Consider the following 12,178-nt stretch of genomic DNA (forward strand, 5'->3'; position numbering starts at 1 on the left):
TTTGATCTGTTATAAAGTGAAAGAGGTAGGTTCAAAATCTCCTAGTATTTTTAGTTTGCTTTATATATTTTGATTTTATTCAGTACATAAAAATTAATTACTATTAAATTTATACAAAAAGAACCTCCGGGTCCCATTTAATGGTTTTTGCTATGAATTCTATTTACTTTGATATTAATATTGCTATCTGTGCTTTTTATCTGTTGTGTTCGCCTAATGTGTATTTTTCCTAGCTTTTATTTTGAAATGTCCCTTCCTTGTGTATCTCTTACATGGCACCTAGCTTAACTTTTTAGATTTTGTTTTGTACTTTTATTTGTTATATGCTTGTTAACCATACCTGAACATCTTCATTTTCTTATTTAAAAGGTTAACCCATTTAAATTTATCATATTTTATATATTTGGTCTTACTCTGTTCCCTTTTTATTTACAATATGTTTTATGCTTACCACTTGATAAGCATACTCTTGTATGCCTACTCTTTTTTTTCCCCATTTTTTGCTATATTGATCATATTTTTTGTTTTACTTCTATTTCCAACTAGTTGATTGCCTTTGGTTTTCCAAAAGTGAATATCTCTGGTTGTCTATTGATGTCTACTTGCTTCTGTACCATTTGTTGAAAAGGCTGGTTTTCCTCCATTGGATTGCATCTTTGTCAAAAATCAATTGGACATATTTGTGTGGGTCCATTTCTCGGTTCTCTATTCCGTCCATTGATCTATGTGTCTATCTCTCTGCCAATAACACACAGTCTTGATACTGTAGAAACTGGGTAGACTGATTTCTCCCAATTTTTCATTTTTCAAATTGTTTTAGCTATTCTAGTTCCTTTGATTTAACCATTTAAATATTAGAATAACCTTGTGTATATCTACAAAAAAAAATTCTTGGTTAGTTTAAGTGTACCTTTGAGTAATCTTTTTTATCAGGAATAATATGAGGGGTATATTTTCTAAAGCTCATAATAAATATATCAATATATGCTAAATAAAAATTCTTTTTCTATACATGAATGATATCATGATTGAATAGGAGATTCCTGGTTAGAGCTCAAATTCTTTTTATTTACTCCAAAATTCTACAGACATTGTTCCACTGGTATCTAATGTTTTTTGTTATGCTGGAAAAGAACAAAACCAGTCAGATTTCCCTATTTTTTCTTTCTGGATGTGCAGAAGATTCTTTGTTTACTGTTGAAATTCAAAAATTTCACCAGGATATGTTTAGGTATTGTTTTCGTTTTGCCCATTTTGCCTTATGTGCTGCCTCAGGATATTCTTCACCTCAGGAAAGTTTTATACTGTTATTTTCTGATGTTTGCTGTGTTCAATTTGTTCTCTCTTCTTGGAAGACCAATTTTCTGTAGGTTGAACAGGTGTCTTTTACACCTGTGCTCTTCACTCTCGTTAATTTCCTCTCTTTGTTCTTATCCTCTGAATCCTGGGAGAATTGTTGAAAGATGACTTCCAAGTCACTGGTTGCTTCTCTGAGAGAGGATTCTTATCTGTACTGCTTCTAACATAGACTTTAATTTTCTCATTATATTTTTAATTTCTTTACAATTTAAACTTTTCTTGTCAGTTCCTTTTATACTTACAAGTGTGTAGAAACCCCTTTTCCACTTCTTTTATGTCATCTTTCTTCTCTCATTTCAGAGATTCTGTGTCTTCTTAAAGTTAATTGAGTGCACAATAAAGATGTAATTGTGTTCCCTCTAGTAAATCTTCACTAGTTGAATAAGCAATATGTGAACAGGAAAAACAATCAACCATGACAAAAATATATGTAATTAAGAGCAAATTTCCCTCTTATCCCAAATATCCCTCCCTTTCCTATAATCAAACATTGTTAATAATTTCTCATTTCCTTCCAGAAATGTTTTATGTATATATAAGCATGTAAATGTATATTTATGTTTTCTGTTTTTAATACAAATGAGATGATTTTCTATAAGCCTTTTTTTCACTTAATATATCTTGAAGATCATTTCATACTAGCATATAACATTCTACTTCATTCTATTAACATATAACAACTTTGTTCTCAAAGTAGTACACAAGTAGCATTCATACAAATACCTTTTTTACATGTTTATAAACACTTCTTTAAATGTATCACAGAATGGCTATCACATTTATTCACTGAAGTAACACTGTTCTCAAAGTAGTGAGCAAGTAGCACTGAGTCCACCGTAATTCATTTGTCTACTACCCCATGATGGACATTTAAGTTGTCACAAGTATTTAATCATGGAAATGTTTTTTAAAAGCATGGTCTTCCTTTGAATTGTGGTGTTGTTTTTGTTTTTTTTTTGAGGGATTGTAAATATTTGTTCTTTTTGTTTTCTTTTTTTTTTCTCTTCTCTTTCCTTTTTTCTTGTTTGCACATCCTTAAATAATAACAGATAGATACATCCAAACTTGGTGCTTATCCAACAACACGATGCCTTAATTCTCCTTATTTCTTCTCACCCATTCCACTTTTTTATAGTGTCTTCCTTCCAAACATAAAATTGAGGTGCTGATTTATTTTATAGACCCATTCAAGAGAGTCTGAAGGAATACACACCAATATGTTAATATTTATCTATGGGTAGTTGAGTTATAGGAGATTTTCACTTTCATTTTTATGCCTTTTTGTATCGTTTAAATCCTTTACATTGAAAAGATATCAATATTATAAGAAGAAAAAATAATTCAGTGAAAATTTTAAATAGAGCATTCCCAGTTCAACAACTCAAATATGGGAGTAGGAACCACTGAAGGTGAAAGCTGTCCCAGAAGAGGGATTTCATCTCTGTGCCATTTTTCAAAGTGTATTGAAGCCAGTGGCAAGCTTTCTGTTTGTTCTGGTCCTCCTAACAAAAATAACAGACACTTTTAGATGCCAACCCAAAAGACGTTTCCCCTTCTTTACTGCTAACAAAATCTCAGTTTTGTTTAGACAGAAAATGATTAAAGGATTAAATAGATGAAAGTTCAATGAAAGGACTATTTAGAGTGGTCTGAGCAAGCTCCAAGGATCAGCAATAGCAGAGAGCTAATACCTACTTCAGGCTTGAAGGCAAAGAGGGACAAGAGGTTATTGAACCCAGGGGAAAGCTATAGCTACAGGAGGTCTTCTGGAAGGAGCTATGGCCTGTGGAATAAAGAGAATGGTGTTACCAAAACCCAAAGAGAGCTGGAGCAACTGGAACTGGAGAGCTGGGACTACCTACCCAATAGGAGTTGTGCCGATGGCAGCACAAGGAGGGAGGAAACCGTGGGAAATAAATACTCCGCCATTTTTCTCTCCTGCCTTCGGATTTCCTCCCATGTCTCCTGGTACCAAGACTCAATGAGAAGCCAGATAGCAAAGGCGATCAGGTGATCTAGGTTACCAATATCAGCCCCTGAGGTATGTAGCAGGTTAAGGAGGGCAGTGATATATACATATTTTATGTCCTGCCTCACATCCCCTTGGCCTACCATCTTGTCCTGGCCATTGCTAGGTCAACTAGCTGCAGCAATAGCCCCTGGACTCAGTTTCTCAGCATGTCTCTTGTTTCTCAGGAATCCTTTGCCTTCACCACGTGAGACACCTACACGAGACTAGCCTGCTTACCTATTCTGCAGCATGTTCAAACTGTACATAGAAAGTTAGTGGTCCCTGGGGCAACCCTTGACCATTGGGGTTTGGAAACCAATAGGTAAATATAATTTCTTCCATGTCTTGAGCAGACAATTCTGAGATGGGATCTACAGGGTTCTTCAAATGTTCTCTGTTAGACTGAGCCCCAGTTGCCAGACAGCCCCAGTTGCCCGTAACAGTAACTAACGCTCAACTTTAAAACTTCTTACTCTTGGGCTTCCCTGGTGGCGCAGTGGTTGAGAGTCTGCCTGCCAATGCAGGGGACACGGATTCGAGCCCTGGTCTGGGAAGATCCCACATGCCGCGAAGCAACTAGGCCTGTGGGCCGCAACTGCTGAGCCTGTGCGTCTGGAGCCTGTGCTCCGCAACAGGAGAGGCCACGATGGTGAGAGGCCCGCACACCGCGATGAAGAGTGGCCCCCGCTTGCTGCAGCTGGGGAAGGCCCTCGCACAGAGGCGAAGACCCAACACAGCCAAAAAAAAATTTAAAAATTAATTAATTAAAATTTAAAAAAACAAAACAAACTTCTTTCTCTTGAATTAACTTTACCTCCTTCTCTGTTTTACTACGTCCGGTCCCCTGATTCCTATTGCCTGATATCATTTCCCAAAATAACTATCTTCATGTATCCCTTTTCTCAAGTTCTGCTTTGGGGGAACTCAAGATAAAATAGACAGAGACGCGGTAGCTCTGGAGGGGCAAAAGGAGAATAACCATTCCAGGTGTCTACTCTTCTCCCAAGTGTTACAGGGGTAAGTAACCCTATTCCAAAATGCAGGAGTAGATTCTGATTAGTCTACAGTAATGGTTTAGAAAAGGGCATGTGATCAGTTTGAGCTAACAGTAAAAGAAGAGACGTATGTTGTTCTACCTTTATAGTGTAAGTGCAAACTGCAGCACGAGGGCAGTCCTAAACAGGCAGCCTAAAATATGAAGCTCCTGCAAACCGCATAATGTTTCCATTGCATTCAAAACATAATTTCAAGGGTTTAGGTAAAAATACATACCATTAATCCAACAATAGTCTATCCACCCCAAATTTCTGGTGCCACAGTCACAGACAAGAGCTGGGGCTCTGCAGGAAAAACAAGGGAAGCTTGTGGTTGTCACAAATGTCTATCCAGAGTACAAGGGATAGAAAAGTCTTAGGTTTAGCTGTTTGTCAAATATGTGGTTTAATTCTCCCATAGTTTTGAGGCTGTACAAACTCAGCTCTGATTCCATAAGATAAAGTTAATGATGTAAACCACAGGTTGGCAAACTTTTTTCTACAAAGGGCCAGATAGTAAATATTTTAAGCCTTATAGGCCATACTGTCTCTACAAAAGGAGACATAGAAAATGCATACACAAATGGGCATGGCCATTTTCATTTACGAAAGTAGGCGGTGGACTTGACTGAGCCTCTGGGTTTTAGTTTGCTGACCCTGGTGTAAACCAAGAAGCCCTTTGTTGCCACCTCACAAAGAATCAGATTGCACCTCAAGTAATATTTTCTTCAAAATGTGAAAATTTTAACCAATAAATAAAAAAAGTAGACTATCCAGCAGCTGTCTTCCAAAAATTTTATTTTCTCTTAAGAATACTAGCCTTCTACTGTTTTTATTTCCAGCAAAAAATTCAGATCAGCAAAATAATGTCTAGTTGATTGTACTTTTATTTTTCATCTCAAAACACTGCATATCTCATTCTGAAACTCTTAGCCTCGCCCCCTAAAAAATGGAATTGAAAGCACAAGATCTGAAAACCTATCATAAAGTCCATTAATTTAAAAACCACTAAGTAGAACTAAAGAAAAATACATTTGTTCAAATGCAATCACATAACTAAACCAAAAAGTAGTCTCCTGGAGATAACCTTATGTTAAAAGACTTTCATGTTTTCTTGAGAGCCTTTCATGCTGAAATTTCTAAAAGCCCACTGGCTGCACACAGTGGCAGAATGCAACAGTGATTTCACAACCCCAGGCAAAATTATATAACAAAGTAAGGATATGACGGAGTATATTTCTTATCCAGTGGTAAGTAACCTGCAATTGCACAATTAGAATTTGGTCAGGGCCCAGATGCTAATTGCAATACCAGGCAGAGTGTACTCAATGTTTAATTTACATCAAATAGAGAAGAACCTTCCAGTACCAGGCATTGAATCCCGTGTTGGAATGCTGTAGCTTTTCCTAAAGCAAAATAACACACTACCAACATCATTGTTCAGCTGCACCATAGGTATCTCTGTGGGAGTTTTCTAACAAATTACTGACAAGAGTTGGCCCTATTTTATCTATAATCGTGAATGCCATCAGTGCCTATGTTTAGAGGACCATAAAGCCAAAGAATAGCACACACTCAGGTCTTGTTCAGACTAAATTGCTACAGAACAAGGGCCAAATACCAAAGTAACTGCGACTGCATCATTAGATAGTCCTCTCAAAATAGTTACTTTTTTTTGTCCTGAGTATTTAATGGAAAAATAAGCAATTCCTTTGAAGTTAAGAATTTATTTTTTTCTGGTAAGCAAATGTTTAACTCTCCCACCAAATAATGATTTTCTTTTCTTATCAACACCCACATTTTCTATCAAAGAGCACAGATTTTTCTTTGGCAGCTTCTTTAGATATTCTATAAACTGAATTGATTTATCATGTGTAGATATTGGTGTTGAGCAGCTTATGGCTACACAGTATAATTTAGTCAAATTCAAACAGACCCATAAAGAACATAAAAATCACTAAGCAAGCACTGAGACATTTTAGCAAGCAAATGGCAACATGTGTATTCAGGAAGGAGTGTGACGGGCAAGACTTCCACTGACTTCCATTTCATCACAAAAGACCTCCTGAGAGAGAGTAATGTAGAAAAGATGGAAGTCCAAGTCCAAGATTTGGTGAGCTGGTACATAGATCAAGCATGACAGATGAAATAGAGAGGAAAAAAATCTATTTAGAACATGTATGTGCTGCTTAAATGAATGGGAACTAGAGTAGGTTTACATACACAGAGCATAAAAGAAATAGTCTGATTATGAAAAGTTACAATGGTCCTACGGAGACATGACTGGGGTCACATTAAGGCTGTGTTTAAGTAATGGATGAGACACATTGGGGGTCAAAAGAAACACATCATAATTGCCGTTCATAAGGCTTTGCAAAGGATCTCAGGTACATTGATTTCATCCTGATAACAACCCTGTGAAGTAGATATATTATCCCCAATTTCCTCATAAGGAAGTAAAGGAAATATGAGTGACTCATATAAGACTATTTAGCTGGTAAATGGTAGAATACAACAAAAAAACAAACAAAAATACTCAGCTCTTTTAGCTGTGTAGAAGTGTTATTTCCACTCTACCACAGCATCCTTTGTATGAAGGCCAGAAAAGCAACATGTCTCAGTACATGCACTCCTGGACTAAAGGTTGCAATAAGTTTCAAAGTCAGTTTAAAATGTTTTACTTCAGTAATCTGTATTTCCCAGGCCTCGCCAGTTGTGGGACCTCGTTAATGGCAATAACGCAAATTTCACTGGTCTTGCCTCTATCTATGTCACATATACTCTCGATCCTTTGCACAGCCCTCCATGTGTTTCTGGGCATTCCAGAAGAGCCTCACAAGTCTCCCAACCCTGTCTTTTCAGTGATGCCCACCCACTTGAAACCACTTGAGGGCAGTACCTCTCAGTTCTACAGCTATGACCATATTCCATGAAAACACCGATGTCTGACCAAGATAGCCTTAACATTCGCTCAGCTTGGCTAACCTTTAGACAGGTTTCTTCCTGACTCTAGCGCCCGGATCTACCTTTCTTAGAGCATTCACTTAGGAAAACTTGCATCTGTAAATTTTGCCTCTGCCCCTTTGAGATGTAAATCTTCTCCTAGTCTCTTGCCAGTTTTACAACCCAGGAATGTCTTTCTCAAGGGATTGGGAGTCTTCCCTCTAAATACAAACATAGAGGAAGATAGGGCACCTATCTTCCTGTCTCTGTAGGAGGGTAGGAACCTGACTTCAATAAGTGCCAATTAGCAAACACAAATGGACTAAACACATGGCCCAACCTCCCCACTAATGCCCTCTAGCTACTTTCCACTAGCTCACCCCGCTGCTTTAAAACTCTCCAAACTTTTGTCTTACTGGAGTTGAGTTCTTACTCTCTCCCCATTATGATAATCTTGAATAACGTCTCTTTTGCCTATTTAACTCCATCCCATGCAATTTATCCAGACCAAAATGCTACCACTGAAAAACTCTCAGAGCACTAAATCCCCAGGAACTCAAAGAGGTGCAGAGAAAACACCTCTCTACCTGACTCAGGTCACACTTTGTAACTTGTGATAAAGCCAAAGCACTATCACTTTCCATATCTCATGGAGTCCTACATGCAAAGAGACCCTCCATCTTCTCACTGTAGTTCTACAGACTGATGTAGGGAAAGTATGACAGGCAGACAGCATGCTTCTCTCTACATCTGAATTCCTTGGTCAGGTGCCCAAACAAAACAAACCACTTTCTTCCTAACTTCCCCCTCCCCACCCCGAACCATTATTTTTACTACAAATGAACTTATCATGGACCCATCCACTAGATGGCAATCATGCCCACAGATGTTTGAATTCCAGTTTAGTTCCAAACTGAGATGCCTATTTCACTTAGAGGAGTGAAATAGTGTGATGGGATGCTTAAAAATAGAACAAATGAGAAAAAAAATGAAGTATTCTCAAATTTTCTCTACCCTTTTTGCATTGTTTGAAGGATCCAGTTCAAATAACCATTCATAAAGTATATTTAAACACTCATATGCCTTATACCACCCATTGATTTTTCAATTTAAGTTTAAATGCCATCCCAGCAAGTTTAGAGCCATTTTATTCCCCAGAAGAGAAGAAAAATATTTTTTTAAAGACTAGCAGCCTGGGTGGAATCCAGAGGAAATTGATTTCAGTTCAGTATTAGAAAGAGCTGTAACAATTACAGGAATCCAGCACTCTAATCAACTGTTGTAAGAAAATGGTTTTGTCCATGTTGGGACTTGGGTAGAGGCTGGAGATAGCATCCAGAATGTTGTAGAGGGAATTCGTGCATAAGGTAGGACACCTGGCTCCTCCAAGGACCCTTCCAACTCTGAGATGATGCTGTGTGAGGTATTTACAACTTGCAAAATATTATTCTTTTGGGTTCCTTAATGAGATTTTCTTAATTTCTTTTATATATATTAGCACCTCATTAATCAAATAGAAGATCTCTCCCAAATATAGAACACATCTTTCTAAAATGAACACCTAATAACAAAAGTAATTTTTATCTACATATCAAGTTAAGGGCAGGGAAGGGAAAGGCACTGAATGGTGCATTTAACTGGATACTATATAGCCGCCATTATCTTTGCACATTGATATCAAGTGTGAATTGATTTAGTTATTCCTCACAGCAATCTCCATGCAATTAGGCATTGCTTACTCACAGCTAAGTGATCTGAGCACTGTAGAGATAAGTAAATCTCTCTTTCTCTTTTTCTACAAGTATTTCATTAGAACATTTTCCAGAGCCCTGTGCCAGACCTAAAACTACCACGGAAGACAGAATCCCTACTCTCAAACAGACAATGCTATAGGAGAGAGGGAGTGAGCTCCAGACAGGAATTAGATGTTTCTCTTTCAGTTGATCTCTCCCTCCTCCAGGTTGGTGAGTGAGCATCTGGGCTCTACCAACACTGGAAGTCAAGCCAATTGGCCCCTCTGAATTCCTGGAGGTCATTCAATCCTGCTGCCATGGAAAGCCACACAAGATTAACAGCAAAAACAGACTCCAGACTTTAGGACACTCCCATCTTAGCTACAGGATGTTCTAGGCATGGGTAAGACACCTAAACTTTTCAAATCTCAAAATCTCATACACATCTGCAAAATGGGAATAATATCACATGCTCTGATTACTATAAGGTACTGTAAAAATTAAAAGATACAAATGCTATGGTCTGATTACTATAAGGTACTGTAAAAATTAAAAGATAAAAATGCTATGTATGTATTATTTTAAAGTGGTTACTATTTCTGAAAAAAAAAAAAATGAATGAAGAAAAGAGCCACTTCCCAGCTAATCAGGAAGGCCCTAGACTTATTTCCATATGCCTGAAGCCCATGTCACAGAGAGAAACGGTAACAGGCTGGGGTAGCATTTCCTAACAGGCCCTAGCAAATTAGAGTAGAATTTATGAGATTCTAATTTCTTATCCTTTACCAATAATGTCAATGGCTAACCAAGACCCTAGATGTAGAATCCAAAGAGTTTTGCTTGTGCTGGGCACAAAAGGTTTCCTCCCTTATTCACAGCTTAGTATATCTTTAAAGCTTTTAAATATATGCTTAACAGGAAACTTATCCCCCACAAGATGCCATTTTTTTGTTAGTAGGATAATTTTTAAATTTTCTTTAAAAACCGTTTATTTTAAAGCTTTTAGCTTTACTAGGATAAAATGCTAGGGGTAATAGTGGGCTCTCCCCTTAGCTACACCACTACATTTTGCTCTAACTGCTATTATTTACTCCTCTGTTTATGTTACCGAGAAGAGTAAAAGCCCATTATATAAGAAAAACCATTTAAAGAATTTATCGGTATTGCGTGAACGACTCTGCTCATCAAAACAAATGGAGAGCAGAGTTGTCTGTGATTGTTGGAATCTAGCACTCTTGGAACTATGTCAAGAATATAAACAGGCAGACTCCCCAACCACTAAAAGCCCATATATACCCGTGACTCTAATGAGGTTCTCAGATTTTAAAACTTATAATAACTAGTCAGAATCATAGTATTCTGGTTCTAGTTAAAAATAAAATATCTGACTACCCTTTTCTGCAATGATAATGCTATTTTTCTGAAGGTGGGGGAAATATTTTAATAGCGAGAATGAAGAGATTAACCTTTTTTTGTTGTTGTTTTCAAAATATAGCTCCAAAAAAGAACAACTCTGTTTTTTTGTTTGTGTCTTAGTCATTGTCTTCCTTTTACTTTTACCAACAATATATTAGGTAAGCTTCTCTTTATCAAATTTTACTTTGAAAGACCAGGAGTTTAAATTCTGTTGGCATTCCCTGCTGCTCTAGTCAGAGCACAGAGAATTATGTCCAAAGTATATCTTTAAAGTCAGTGTGTTGGCTTAGACACTGGCTAGCTTTCGTACAAAGGTGCTTTATGAATCATGAATCAAATGAATAGCATAATAAAAGCACACACCTCTGGAAGTATCCATCTAATGCATTTTGGGTGGAGAAAGAATATCTAGTCTCTCACTTTGGAAACTATGGAAGTAGAATAAAAATGGTTTATATATATCAAAATCTACACAGTTTTTCTTCCCTTCTTTTTTTTAGGTGGCATTACTTATTTACAATGTGTTCTCTCTGGGACAGCCTGTGAGAGGAAACATCTTATTTGCCCAACACTCTTTAAAAAAATGGTGAGCACATGAACATCCATTACTGCAGGTCCCTGTACTAGAAGTGTTAACAACTTTGATAACAATATAAATCAAACAAAGGTAATGGGAAGCACACACAGACACAAAGGTTAAAAGCAATGATGAAGGTCATTCCCAAAAGTTGTCCAGGAATATTTCTAACTGCTTTTGTAGTGTGAACAGTTGATGAAAATCTCTTGAATTTATTGCAGTATTAAGCTCAGACACAGCTTTATTTGAAAATTCCTCTTGAGTTTTCTTCCCATTCCTTCTCCACATTTTTCCATCTCTGAAATTTTCTCAAAACTGAAATTTGAGCTATAAAGAGTTTAAGAAAACATGTTAAATCACAAAAGAGATAGTCTATAATATTTGTCCATAGGAGTGAATGGGAGGAAATTTTGCCCCCATGCAGTCCTGATGAAGAGGAGGAGCAATTTTCCCTTCTTCCCTGGCTGGTGTCTTGTCTTTATGTGTCATTAAACCCACCCTCTATTTCTTTTTTTTTTTTTTTTAAAGGGTGACAAGTACTTGTTTATTAAATTATTTTATTCCACAAATATTTATGAAACTCTTTACTCCTTTATCAGGTATTTTTATAGGCTATGGGGATATGGAGGTGGACATAATACCGTAGAACTTAACAGAATAGATAATACTGTACCCTTAAAGCTTGACGACAGCAATATTAGGAAACATGATTTCAGAATAAGAGTTAACATTAGGGCTTCCCTGGTGGCGCAGTGGTTGAGAATCTGCCTGCCAATGCAGGAGACGCGGGTTCGAACCCTGGTCTGGGAAGATCCCACGTGCCGCGGAGCAACTAGGCCCGTGAGCCACAACTACTGAGCCTGCGCGTCTGGAGCCTGTGCTCCGCAACAAGAGAGGCCGCGATAGTAAGAGACCCGCGCACCGCGATGAAGAGTGGCCCCCGCTCGCAACAACTAGAGAAAGCTCTCGCACAGAAACGAAGACCCAACACAGCCATAAATAAATAAATAAATAAATAAATATTAAAAAAAAAAAAGAGTTAACATTATGGGAGTCATAAATTGGAGGCATCTTTGTTCTTTTTCAATCCCGTATCTTAAGAAGT

The sequence above is a fragment of the Balaenoptera borealis genome (genome assembly GCF_965194805.1).
Source record: "Balaenoptera borealis genome assembly, chromosome: 7".
Classification (NCBI taxonomy): domain Eukaryota; kingdom Metazoa; phylum Chordata; class Mammalia; order Artiodactyla; family Balaenopteridae; genus Balaenoptera; species Balaenoptera borealis.